The following is a 12,039-nucleotide window of genomic DNA, read 5'->3' on the forward strand; positions in this document are numbered from 1 at the left end:
ACGGTGTCCCTGCCATCGCAGTGCAGGCTACGGCTCGTTGACGGCATCAGTGAGCTCAGAGCTTGCGTTGTTCGGGGCGGACATTGCTCGTTGCAGTGCCTCCAGCTTTACGGTGTGGCGTTCGAGCCGGAGTTCGGGAGCTTGCGTCGGTCAGTCCGGACAGCGGTGCGAGTCGGGCGGTGCGTCGCGAAGTGTGCGAGGTGGTGCCTAACTCCGGTGCGGTCACAGGGCTCTAAGTCAGCAGCAGTGACCGCGTCGGTCAGACCAGTTCGATTCGGTGTAGCGAGGCGTTGCACGTTGCGGTGTCCTTCCAGTCGCGGTGCAGGCTACGGCTCGTTGACGGAGTCGAGACGGAGTCGGTGAGCGCAGCGCTTGCGATGTTCGAGGCGGACGTTGCTCAGTGCGGTGTCACTGGAATAGTAGCAATTCACAAAGGCTGGTGAAGTCCACTGGTCCTGGGACTTCGGTCAGGGGGCAAGCTCTCTTCCAAGCCCTTGGAGATCTTTTTAGCACAAGTTGAAAAGCAAAGGTAAAATCCACAAAGTCCTTTCTCCTCTCTAGGCAGCCAGGCAACCACTGCAGGCCAATCACCCAAGCAGCCCTTCAGCTTGGGAATAGTCTCTCCTCAGTTTCTTCAGGTTCCTTCTCCTCAGCAGAGGTTTCTTCTTGTCAGTTCCAGGAGTGATCTAATTTCATGGGATCAGGGTCCCAATACTTACACCCCAAAATCCATTATTCTCTGAGGGGAGAGTGGCCTGCGCCCAGTTCAAGCCAGTTCTGAAGCATTTACATTTACATCAGACGCCCCACAGGAGGTGGAGCCAGTATTGTGGAAGGCAAGTACAGTCCAGGGGCACTTTGTTGACAATCTTCCTCCTCTTCTTTCAGTGTGCAGGGCAGAGACATCAGACGCACCACAGGGGGTGGAGCCAGCACTGTGGGGGGCGGGCACAGTCCTATTCAGGTCCCAGGTGCAACTCCTCCCTCCCATCTGGTTGCAGATCTCCCTATTCACCACCAGGCTGCCCCAGCCGGTCTCCTGGAATTCCCCAGTCCGGTCACACACAAACCCAGACAAGAAATAAACAACCTAGCAGAGGCGGGCTCAAGTGGTTAGGCAAGCAACTACCTACTTTCTAAAAGTGGTATTTGCAAACACAGAATATTAAAATATACTTTACTAAAATATGTATTTTATTATTCTGAGTCCAGGCATACTAAACTCTAATTTCTACCATGTTCTCTGAGTCTGGTACGATTATAAACATGTAACAATCCAGCAGCCCATTCTAGCCTATGGAGAACAGGTAGCCTTGCAATAGTGAAAAACGAAAATGGCTGTAATTCACTATTAGGACATACCACATACATCAGGGCTTTTCCTACCTTATACTTACAATGCACCCTGCCCTTGGGCCTACCATAGGGGTGACTTATATGAAGAAAAGGGAAGGTTTAGGGACTGGCAAGTGGGTGCACTTGCCCAGTCAGCATGACAGTACCAGACTGCAAGCAGGCTCTGCAATGGCAGACCTTAGACACGTTTTACAAGGCTGCTTCTGTGGGTGGCACAACCAGTGCTGCAAGCCCACTTGCAGCATTTGGATTTACACGCCCTGGACACACTCAGTGCACTGTACTAGGGTCTGACAAGTAAACCAAATAACCTATCATGGAACCACTAATAAATACATCAATTTACAGTAGGGAGCACTCACACTGTGGCATTGGACAGCAGTGGCACAGTGCCCAAAGCATCTGACACCAGAAAAACACATGAGGCAACAGCAAAAATGGAAGGGAGACCCACGCCAATGGTGCCAGGTCTAACAGTGTTCATCCCTGCACCGCATAGCAAGCACCTCAAGGTGCCTGCCACACGGTGCAGGGATTAAGAGGGGGGACCATAGGTGCCCCCTCTGTCCCTAACTGGATGCCGCAGTTAGAAGGGGGCCCTGTAGAGGACCCCAAACTCGCTTTCAGACAGGCTTTCCATGTCTGAAAGCCCATCATTGAAAGCCCGTTGGAAACGGAGCATCGTAATCTGGACGGCGTAAAATGCCATCCATTGGTATTAAGTGCCGCTTCTGACTGGCAGACGAGCTCCTTGAGCCTCTCGGAAGCCAGCCGGAATGTCTGGCCAGATTTTAAAACTTACAGCCTTCATTGTAATAAGGCGGTCTGTTTTGAAACCGCGATGAAGCTCGGAAGGCCTACATGATGAAGCTCGGAAAGCCTCCGAACGGCATTCGGAGGCTTTCCGAGCTTCATCGTATTCGTCCCCCATGTGTTTACTGCATGTAATTAGAGGCAGCATGTTAAAAACAAGTAACATAGAAGGATACAGAGTTTTGCCTTGTGAAACATGTACTTCTTTTATGTAACCACGATTACAACTGAAGGTACCATCAAGTTTAAAAGCTGCATTGCTGAATGTCAGCTCATTACCAAAACATGGCCTACTAAGTCCTTATTTCATTGCTGATTATAATCGGAACATTTTCTTCTTCACTGAAACTTAGCTCAAAGATTAGTCCTAAAGCTACCCCAGCATATTGTAATCAGACTAATAACGACTGCCCCCAGTATTAATTGTGGAAGCAATGTTGCACTGTTTTTTAAGTAGACCTTATCTGTAACAGACCTTGCTGCTCTGCAATTAGGGGGGCTGAGGTCATGGTCGCTAACACTATGCCAAAGGCATCAATTAGTTACACAATTGTAGGAAAATGCCCCTCCTTGTGTGGTCACCTCAACTTTTTGTTAGATTTAACTTTTTTTTTCTTCAACTGCCCTGGAACTTCACCCAGTACAGGTGCTCCGACCCCAAAACATGTTGGATTTGCTATGCTCCCAAATGGCACACATAACTTACCTGCAACCCCCTAGTATATGGTACATAGCGGTTTAAATGTTAATAGAGAAATGCAGCACCCATTGTGCCGCCACTAGAGTGATCAAACGAAATCCTCTCACAAAATCACTCAACAGCGAAAGAACACAATACAAAAACTTAGACTCAGGCAGCTTAAAACACACTAAACAAGATGCTGAGAACTCTGCAGCAAAACAGGCAACCTGACTGCTCTTGCAGCTTTAAGGCAACACAAGACCCTGATAAAAAAAATGAATTGGGCCATAAAGAGAGAACAGGACAACGAACTATGGGCCAAACTGCACACAGACCAAAAGTGCAACAACAGCACCAGATTCTGGACCTCAGTCAACAGCCTCCTCCGTCTGACTCACGAAGGCATAGACCCAAATATCTCTGGGCACACTTTTTAAAAGATCACTTTAAACACCCAAAGCCCCGACAGGCCCCAGCAGGACCAACAGAAAATCACAGCCTCGATATGGACCGAAGAACCCAATGAGATGGACATTGATATCATCACAGGGCAGATAGCTAAAGAGTGGTGAGAAGGAGCGACGGGCCCCAATGGGATCCCTCCAGCAGTGTTCAAACATGACCCAACCCTATAGGCAGAAACTCTAGCACCATTTTTACACAGATGAGGAGAACAGGTACTGCCTGCCTCGTGATGGGGATCAGTCATATCACCAATCTTTAAGGGTGGCAGCAGTTCATCTCCAGCCAACTACCGATTAATCGCCCTGATCGAAAACGAGGCAAAGTAATTTGCAGGGACCCTGCACGAGGACCCAACGCAATGAGCCTCCAGTAACACCATTAGCCTATTTAACAAGATTGTCAAATTCATCAGACACTATAAACATACTGACAATTTCACTTCTAATGGACAATGCCTGAGGCTCTGACTCACATCTATTTCTCTGCTTTATCAACTTCAAAGCAGCTTATGAAAATGTTGCTAGGGAAATGTTGTGGAGTAAGCTAGCAAGTTGGAAATTCCTCAAGGCTGCTGAACTTTCTGATCATGCTCCACAAGGACACTTGGGTGTGCGTTAAGCTAGGCCCCAAAATGCAGTTCAAGAAAATCCCAAATAAACGTGGTCGAAAGAACAGATGCTTTTCAACCTATTTCTGGCAGACCTGATGGAGCAATTGCAAACATGAAATTCCCACGCCTCAAAATTAGGGGGCACAGCGATATCTAGCTTTCTTTATGCAGACGGCGTGGTTCTGCTCAGTCGCACTCAGGTGGAGCTGCAGCGGCTGATAGACATCACAAAGGCCTACTCCCTAGCGAATGGCCCACCCATCAATCTTCAGAAAACAAAAACCATGGCACATAACAAAAATAAATCATGAACACAATCATGGTTCTTGGGAAACTCCCGGATTGAAAGCACAGAGGAATACAAATATCTAGGAGTCATCAGTTAAGAAAGGTTCCTTCCCAGCCCAGAAGAAGACAATACAAAAGAAAGGGCTCGACCTGGCGGTAACCATTAAAATTCTGAAGAAAGAAACTGTCTGGGTCCTCCCTGACACCCCTTCTCGAAATACCACGAGCACAACTCATTCTGACAAGTTCGTATAGGAGTGAGCTACTTAGAAAACGGAACGCCAGAACCCTGGACAAAGCAATAGTGAGTTCCTATAGGAGCCTCTTCCCACTCTCGCGATTGACCTCGCTGGCACAGATTCGCCTGGAATGTGGACTAATGAAACAGACGCTGGACAAGTGAGGAGCATACTTTCTATGCTGGAAAAAGAGCAGGAAACCAGAGTCAAATACATTGTATCATATGTTATTGAAGGAGCTGCAGGAACGCAATCTGTGACCGGCCAAAGCCTATATGCAAGAATCACTGGAAAGCACAGAGCTCACCCAACTCTGGGATCCCCCCCACCAGCCATCGTATTCAAGCAGATGGTCTGGAAAGCCAGACAAACCAGCTCCGTCATTAAGGACATGGCCGCATTATCAAAAAGCCTGCACGGATAGATGACATTAAATAACTATAAAAACCTTGCTTCATAACAATACTTCATCACGGGATACCCAGCTGTAGGTAAGGTGTAGTTCCTAAAATATTGACTAGGATCATTACCTGCAATGGTTCACCTGCCACTCTAGTTACGAGACTGCCATCTGTTGCATATGCGGGGATGGGAAGGAAGAGCTACTACACTTAATCTGTTCCTCTAAAGCAATGCAGAGTGAAAGGAGACCGTTCTTGAAAATGCCCTTCAACCAAAAAGGGGTACCCTCAAGAAGGCAGGCCGTGCTGGCCTGCTTCAACCCAGGGGACCCTCAGCTGAACTGTTATCGTGTAAAATTCCTGCAGAAGGTAAAGCAAAGGATCCCCCCCAGCACACCTTCCTGGCCTGTTGAGGTAAAGGTAGCCCACTAGCGAAACTTACAGACCTGCAGCACTGGTCTGCACTTTTTAGCACTCGTACCTTATTTTACTCTACGTATAGCTTGGCGCCCACAAACAGGACCAAGCATGGGCACATTCAGACTGATGGGGAACTGCACCAGTGAAACTATCCATCTTCACTTAAATATGTTTACAAAAAGGACCACATCTGCTGCACTTTTTTAGCACTTGCACTTTATTAAAAATACATCATCATTCATGACCTGGACAAAGTGTTGTTCAAAACAGTTCACCCTTGAGTTCTTAGACAGAACTGGCAGGGTAAAAACAAATTCTAAGTTATTACATTTGCACATACATGTCTTAAACTTGATAAAATCGACACTAATTTGGCATTAATGGAACATGGATTTTGTATCTTTAGTATATTGTCATTTTATTGCAGATTTTAAGTAACCACGCAATTAACTAATAAACTTAACACTAGAGTGACACTGGAAAACATGACTGCAGCCCTGGCAACATTAGCCTAGCTGTGAAAGTTTAAACTGCAAATTCGACCTGTCAACCCCTTTTGACAGGCCCAAACCCTCCTTTTAAATATTAACAGGTTACTTCTAAGTAGGCCCTAATGCGAGATACGGCAGGGTGCATGGTATTTAAAATTGTGTAAACGTTCAATGGAAACGTTGTTCTTAAAGTGACAGGGTCCCAAAAGCTAGTATCACTGTATCAGGGTTAACTGTTCCATCAGAGAGTACTGGGATATAATCAAATTAAATAAGGTTGTTTTCACTTAGGAACCAGATAAAAAGTTAATTATTGCACTTTTTAACATTTATTATAAATCCAATTCATTGGTAAAATTACATTTGTCATTTATAATTTACAAAACCTACTTTTAAAAAGTCACCATTAACTGGCCTCAAGTCTCTAGAAGCCCAATTATATGAATTTCCAACTATCACCCAGGAGCTAAATAGCTCCTTGAGGAGGTGTGGCCGTGCCCCCAGTGTTGAGACAAAGGCCTTGGGTGAGGAACGTTGTTCTGTTCCTCTGACAGGATGAAACAAACACAAGGAGATGATGGCTGGAGCGCTAATACTTTTCAGACACTCACCTCCAGTCACAGATCTAGGTAGAATTAATCATCTTTCTTTAGCTCCCTTCGCCACCCCAGTTTAGACCCAGCTAAATGCAAATCAGACCTTACCCATGTCCTCATGGGAACAGTCCAGCCCAAACTGGCAAGCCAGGTCTGCCCTGGACTGGAAACAAGCATCCTGGGACCCTGGTAACACCCCTCAACCGCCAGCTTGAATCAGTGACCAAGTGAGCAAGGAACCCACGTCTAGGCATACCCTGCCAACTTAGGGCGAACAAAGTAAACACAAGGAGATGGACGGAGCGTAGAAACTTTTCAGAGACTTACCCCCCAGTCACAGATCGGACAGGATGGGGTGTTTTGAGGAACTTAATTACCTTAAAAGAGGCCTAATCTGTCACAGGCAGATGTAGTCAAATCCTGGTCCTGGGCCTGTCCCTACCTTTGTCCCCCTATCCAGTCAGGCACTCATCCCAGTGGGAGGGACCCTGCCACGAGAACAGGTTTTGACTGTCCACAGGACGGGTTGTTAATTTCCTTGGCCACACCGCTATGCTGGGCACAGTAGCTCTGCACAGCAGAAGAACGGTTCTGCCTACTTGGGGACTTGGTGCAGTAGGGCACACAGGAACTGCTGCAAAAGTGGGAAGGGTAACCCCTGGGGACTTTTTCCCTATAGGTTGGGGAGGGGGCTGGAGTCACCTCCATACACACACTAGTGCCAGGTATAAATGTACGACCCCGAGCACCCTCTTCGGAACACAACTGAATCAGGGAAAAACAGAAGCACCTGCTATTGTGACCAGTGAGGTGAACCCTAAGAGTTACACCTGCTCCCACTTGTATCCAGGACAAAGAAGTGGACTTCAAGGATCAGTTGGCTGACCACCTGTTAAGCTACAGGGACACAAAAGCTGCAAGAAGCCCGCTTCCCTAGAAAAGCCCTGCTGACCACTTTTAGCTGGACCTACACTGGACACTAATAGTGGTTTCTGTTGGAGTGTCCTCACCCCCAAATGCTATTCCTGAAGGTCCTGGAACAGTTGGCTGGTGTCAGAGTGTACTCTTCTTCTGGTCTAAACTAAAAAACTAGGTACTTAAAAGGTTTTTGGCAACTTTTTGCCCAGAGAACCATTGTGGGACCAGGACCTATCTGCCAGTGGGCCTGACTTCACCACAGTTCCCGCTATATTGTTTCCCATAGTAGGCAAGTCCATTCAGTAGGCCTGATGAAGACTGGCATCTGATGATGTAGAACCCTTTTAAGCTATAGCCTTGCCCTGATGAAGAAATAAGACTTCCAGAAAAGAGACCAAGTTTGAAGGTGGAAAGTTTCACCAGGCTCAATGCCATGCAGCATCACATCGTCCTTAACAACTCCCTGAGAGCAAATGCCAGACTTTTTTCGCCTTGGATGACTACTTTACTAAGACCTCTTCCTTAGTCAACAGGCCTGTCTAGAACGCACCAGCACCCTTGGAACATTGAGGACTATATGTCTTGGAAACTTTCTAAATGAGACGGTAACTTTCTGTCCGGGACCAATTTGATTTGCACTCCATCGTAGTCAATCAAACCTTATTCTTGTCACGGTGTAGGGCAACCAGTTGTCTGTGGTTGGTGCTTTGCTGTTTTTGGTGCTATTTTTATTTAAAATATGTGTATTTTTGGCTCCCCTTATTGGATTTTGGTCATCAATTTATTTATTAAAATAGTTTTTTGTTTTTTTTACTGGAGTGTGATGTATACAGTGTTGTGAACTTTTTACTTGTTTTGGTACTGCTAAATGATTTAAACATTTTTTTAAGTTAGGCCTGTCTGCTCTGTGCCATACCTACCAGGGTTAAGGAAGTGGAATCCAAGGGTTCCCCAACAGTGTACAGGGCTCACTATAAATCCCAAAGTACTCTATTAGTGGTAGTGTGGGCGAGCAGCCTTAGACCTAACACAGAGGCGCGCGAGAAATTTACTGCACACAAACAGACAGACAACCTATTGCTAGAGCGCGTGAACTTTTTTGAATTTTATATTATCACATTTACGTTGCCCTGTCGATACACGTTGTTGGGTCAATGTCCTCCGTTTGTGTACTAGGAAACACATTAGACCAGCATATCGCACTATAAGTATTGGCTTTTGACCATGTAAAGATGGCGGCCAATATCGAGTGGACTTATTTTGCATCTATACCTAACTATCATCCCACGTATCTTTAGAACACGTGTACTTTTTTTTTCATATAATCATATTTACGTTGTCTTGTTGATACACGTTGTATCATGCAATGCGAGTATCGTTTAGTAATTTAAGATCACTCTTCGCAAAAGAATAAATGAATAAGCTTACCGCTGAGTGACATATGCAAAAAAGGTTACAGACAATTGTTAACACGACCTATCATTAAAATAATAAAGCGATATTTTGATTATTTGTCCTTTGGAACTGTGATTTCGATAAATATTGTCTGTTTACGTTTTATATTTTGATCATTCCAAGATGGCGGATCTCTTCTTGTTAGTGCTTACGTCATCTTTGTACGACCTATCTTGCACTAATTACCAATTAACTTTGTAAATTGATGGTTGATGAGAGTTCAAGATAGTATAAATACCTTTACCTTGGATAACTCATTGAACCAGACGACCGCATGCTTTACGGAACGCCGATACTCTACTTGCGGTGAGTGACCTATTTGGGTGTGTTACGGGATGGTCTTTTTTCTGACATAGGGTTTTGACTTATTTTTGCATTAGTAGATAAAAGTTTGGTATTTGGGCTATGCAATCAGACCCTTGTTGTAGGCAATAGCCTGGTATGTGTTGAGTAAGTTTCTTGACTTAGCCAGCGCACTCCTTTTTTGAGTCTTTACATTACACTTCAAGATGGCGACGGGGTTCCGTGTTTTGTTTCAATCGGCATACTGAGAGTTGCTGGAACTATTATGTGATGAATTTTTTCTTAGGTAGCTTAGTACAAAAGCATCATACGACAAAACTTTTTCTTTTCTTTTCTAGTAGCTGAGTACAATTGTAAATAGATTTTACATCATTACGCAGTTAATGAACCTTATATTATGACTGTTGCTGTTCTCTTATTTTCAAATATAACATGATAGCGTTCGCTTGCAGTGTGGCTTTCTCTTTTACAAAAAAAAGGAGATTATTTGTTAAATGGGCCTTCTGTATTTTGCTCTTTATAAGATTGATTTGATTGTGCTACCCACGCCTACACTAGTATATTTATGAGGGAAGAAAAGATATTGAACATTATTAGAAAATTGTGATGTTATATTTCCTAAATAAACTCTCAAAAAATATATATATATTTTTTTCTTCTTTCTGTAGGCTTTCACTAATACTTTAATCTTCTCAAAAAATATACTGAAACTTGATTGACCTTGAGATCACGATAACCCTTAGACATATGGAAGTAAGTGATTCAATTGATCATCCCCTACTAAATAAATTATTACCACACTAATGGTAGCAAATTGGTTGGTCAAAATGCATCTACTTAGGATAAGTGTTACCAATGATGACTTTTTTGATCATCTGTCCTTAGGAATGAGTAAACATGTTATGTACATAAAACAATCCATCATACATTAGATAGATATGAACTTATAAAATCTTTTGAAGAGAGAAATGTAATTTGATTGCTCATAAATATGATCATGATGTTAGAAACATGTTTAACTAAATGTTAAAGCGTGGTATAACGATTTTATAAATGACTAAGATTATACTATCCTTTCACAGAATATTTATACCTCAAGCTTGAAGACCATTGTGAAGCATCATTTCATAGAGAATTCTAAATAAGGTATTCAATGATTGAAAATTTAAAAAACTATAGAAGGAGATAGAGGTTATTGAGGTGCTTTTTCCTCAAATACAATTGACCAGAAAAGCTTACAAGATGTAGATTAACTATTACTTGTTGGTGTGCAAATCTTATGTCATCTCATGCATGAAAAGGTTTGATGATTTGTAATGCGTAAATCTATGTGAAAGACAATTATACTTTTTTCCTTTCAATAATATGTATTCTCCCTGGTAAAAAGAAGTATTATATCCAAAGCAGTTCTTTGACTAATGCTTGTCATAAAGTGTCTGGTGTTCAGATGAAATTACTAATTGAATGAAAACATTGTATAGATGAATTGTGAATAGGTCTATGCTATTCATATGTAAATATATTGTTTTTTAGGTTTTGTATTTTTAATGTAGCCCTGAAGAAGTCCGGTCACGGACGAAACGCGTTGGCTATTGATTTTAAAAGTTTCTTGAGAATAAAGAATTTTCTACTGAAGAAACCTGACTTTGGAATTCTTGGGAGAATGACTGAAAAGATATTGGAACAATGTGAACAACTTTAATGATATTGTAACATTTACTGTTTAAGTGTGCGGGGTCAACTTGAGCAAACTTTGATTTGTAAAACAAGTTTCTTGTTTTTTGAAAATTGGGATCTAGGGGATTGTATCCCAGACTATCTGCACCTAGACACACACTTACTTTAGGGATTTTGTCACCAGTGCGGGCATAGTAGCCTTAATCCCCTGTTCTGGCTTGATTTTTTTACCCGTGAGGGTCTCAAGGCGCTGGGGGTGGGGAGTGATGCAACTGCTCGAAAAGCCAAGTCTTGGGGGGGAGGAGCCAAGCTCGCGATCGTAATGGTCGCTCTCTAGTTCGGCTCCGTCAGCCTGCCGGCCTTACTCGCATATCCTGCTGCATATCCTGCCCCGAAACGACACACTCGTGAAGAAACAGAAACGTAACGTGTTGCTCCTACTCACCGTCTGACCTGGAGACTCCTGCGTGCCGCGGTTCCGAAGTTCTGCCCGGTGGGACCGGTGCCTCCGCGGCGATGAGACCGGGGCCTCGCCTATTGGACCCAGCCCGGCGTTGATGTAACCGTCGGCCCCGGCCGAGAGCGTGAGCCACTGGCGAGAGGCCATTGTGCGAGCATCCTGGTAGTCCTGATCCGGGCTTGCCTTGGCGGTCGTGAGGCTGGTGCGGGGCGCGGTGCTCCGGGGACTGATCGTGTGGAGGGGTCCCCCCCGCCGCTGCTCCGTCCATCCACCCTGGAGCCTCGCGCCCGGGCTCTGTTCGTCAAACACGCCAGCGATAGTACAGGCGGACCCCCGACTTTGGCGGCTCTCCTTTCTGCACCAAGGCTGCCATTACTGGGACCCCCTTCATACCTGAGGGGGGTCCGCATCTGTGGGACTGATCCGGGAGTCGCGGAGGGTGGTGACGAGGCTGAACCTACAAAATGGCGGCCGTCGAGAGAGGCCGCGGTTATCCTCAAGACGGCGGACTTGGGTTGCTGGACAGCACGGGGGCCTGGACAGGTGTACGTGAGCCTACAGTTGGCGATGTTCTTGGCGCATTATGATCTTTGCTTGCGGCCTTGACCCCTGGTGCCCCTGGGGGATCGGTGCGGTCCGCCGCCATCTTAGGTGGCCGGTTCTTCATGGTCCCCTCTCGTCTCAGTGATGCCACTGCCTCGCCCCCCTCGGTCACGACGACCGTTACTACCGCTGTCCGTCGACAGGTATGCAAGCGAGTGGCTTTGGAACCTCCTGCGCTTCAATGTTTGGAGTTCGGGGACTTGGATATCGTGCTGGGACCCGATCCTACCCGAGTGCCCGAGAAGCATGGTGGACTGCTGCA

General features: G+C 45.2%; 1 protein-coding gene across 5 annotated transcripts in view; it reads right to left on the reverse strand.

Annotated features, from left to right (window-relative positions):
• The window catches only part of MYCBP2 (MYC binding protein 2), a 1,909,483-nt gene that overhangs the window by 1,571,569 nt on the left and 325,875 nt on the right, over positions 1-12,039 (reverse strand). The window lies entirely within an intron of this gene.

This window comes from Lissotriton helveticus, chromosome 8, assembly GCF_964261635.1.
Source record: "Lissotriton helveticus chromosome 8, aLisHel1.1, whole genome shotgun sequence".
NCBI classification, from domain to species: Eukaryota; Metazoa; Chordata; class Amphibia; order Caudata; family Salamandridae; genus Lissotriton; species Lissotriton helveticus.